Source organism: Propithecus coquereli, unplaced genomic scaffold (assembly GCF_000956105.1).
Source record: "Propithecus coquereli isolate 6110/MARCELLA unplaced genomic scaffold, Pcoq_1.0 Scaffold201, whole genome shotgun sequence".
NCBI classification, from domain to species: domain Eukaryota; kingdom Metazoa; phylum Chordata; class Mammalia; order Primates; family Indriidae; genus Propithecus; species Propithecus coquereli.
In genome coordinates, this window is record NW_012145079.1 from 2446973 (window position 1) to 2449345 (window position 2373).

Consider the following 2373-nt stretch of genomic DNA (forward strand, 5'->3'; position numbering starts at 1 on the left):
TCCCATGTGGCTTATTGCACGTGACCTTGGCCCCTTGTTCACAACTCATGGTTCCAGGGGAGGGCACCTGAGCCTGGGGCAGCTAATCCAAAGGTTGGGCAGTGGCCATTGAAGTATCTGGACTCTGATTTTTTTCTTCAGTTGTGATGATAGTAGCTAAATCAGTCTTGGGGTTGTGAAGTGGAAGTTCTACAAAAAGGTCAGTTAGTTGATAATTGAAGGAAAGCTGAAAGACAACTGGAGAGAAGGGAGATCGTGAAAGTCATGGGATAGTATGGCCGTGATGAAGCGGATGCCAGGGATAATGAGCAAAGCTTTGAACGTGACACGGCCAGAAGACACTGCCTGAAACACAGGCAGAGGCGACACTGAGCTCCAGACGAGGAATCTGTGAGGCTCTGCTGCTGGACAAGGTGACAAGAACACCTTGCCATAAATTTGCCCTGGCTCCTAATAACTTTCAGTATCTGACAACATATTACGGTTTCCAAACCTGTATTTACATGTATATTCTTAAAAGAAGCTTTTATCCCTGGAAGTAATTTGAATGAATCTCTCTTCCTTTCACTCGAAAGTTTCATATGCTCCATAAAAATAATATCAAAGTTTCATTTTTATGTGATCAAGACATAAAAATACACTTGATAAAGGTTTTCTGCCCATACTTCTTAAATTTTAAATATGACTTGAAAAAATGCAAGACACTGTGGCAGAAATGCAATTAAACAATAAAGATTAAAAAACGACAAAAATAGTTTAGGAAAATAATTTTTTCAACTTGATCTCATACTAATAGTGAAACAAATATTAATAATAAAAACAATACAGTATATTTAGGCATAGATATAAAAATGGATCTGTTCCTAAAATGACATATAGTTTTAAGAATTATTTTTTGTGTAAATGTCAAAATTCTGTGAAAATTCTGTTTATTTGGAGGAAAATCTGGTTGATGATATTAATGCAATATAAATTAAGTAAGTATAGAAGACAAGTTTGAGGACTATAACATTTTGGTCACAAGGCTCTGGACATCAAATTCTGATAAAGCTAATAGACACAGGTGGAGATTTTGAGGGTTAAAAGACTGTTTTGTGGGTTCAAAAGTACGTTTTAATGAGTTGTGGCACTGAATTAACAGTCCCCTCTTTAAACTGGGATGATACTTTCTCTCCAGAGGTTAATCCCAAATTCAATCACTATTGATTGACACGGGGAAGGGAAGTGGGCTAGCATGGGGCCCAGTGACTTCAGTCCTTGAGTTTCTACAAACATGAGTTTTCAAAGAAAGGGATAAGAATTTCTTGATTATGACATAATCAGAACAAAATTTACTTAGGTGGCGAAAAGGAATTATGCATGTCTCTTTGATGTAAGGCTTGTAAAGTCTCCCCACTTTGTTGTATACTAGTGACAGCTTATGTGCATTTCCTCTGATGAAATGCTGGCCACGAATGTATAGACACACTGCATTACTTACCTGAGTCTCTGCTATCATATTTTCATCGGGTTTTAGGTGAACGGTGAAGGCCTCTCTCATCTCTCTTACCCCATCAAAGATGACTTCGATTTCAACATTGTGCTGGGTTTCTCCTTCCTTAAATTCAATTTCTGCAAATGCAAAATCACAGATCTAAATCTTTTGCATCTGAACATGGGAAGTTTTTTGCCAAGCGTTTTTGACTGTGGTCCGCAACGCAAAATACATTTTACATTGTGGCCTGGTTATATTTATGTGTGTGTGCACAAATGTGTGTAATACAGAACCAAAAGCTTAAGAAAACATTGCTTATTCTTTATCTATGCATTACACACTGATATTTTCTATTATTCTCTTTTATTTTATCTAAAAGAAAATTCTAATCATAAGATACTGATTTGTTGGCCCACGGTTTGAAATGATGTTCACTTATGGGACAACCAGTAGTTCTAATAATGGGACTTATTAGATAAACTCACCTCTCTTCAGAATTTCTAAACCAATAGGACTCAAGTCAAATGAATGAGATTACAGGTATATTCAAATGTGAATGATATTTACATTATGTATATATGTAGGAAAGTTGGATATAAAATTTTGAGTTTTTTATACACTGTCAAATTATATTTCAAAAAGCTACGTTTTGTTGTTCTTAGAAACTCAGAAAAGTAGCTTTAGATAAATGTTAGCATTTTTTTCCCTCGCCCCATCCCTCTCACTAAAAAGAATTGCTTCATCGTCATGAAAATTGAATCCAATTATCAAAATCCCTTTCTTAACCATTCATTTCGAAATTATTAAAACATTAAAATTATTAGATTTTACTGAACTCATGATTAACCAGCTGACTGTACTGTTAACCTTGGAGAAACTATTTTGTTGGTTTTACTATA

At 35.4% G+C, this 2373-nt stretch overlaps 1 protein-coding gene across 1 annotated transcript in view; it reads right to left on the reverse strand.

Moving 5' to 3' along the window:
- FREM2 (FRAS1 related extracellular matrix protein 2) overlaps window positions 1-2373 on the reverse strand; it is a 178703-nt gene that overhangs the window by 30044 nt on the left and 146286 nt on the right. The window lies entirely within an intron of this gene.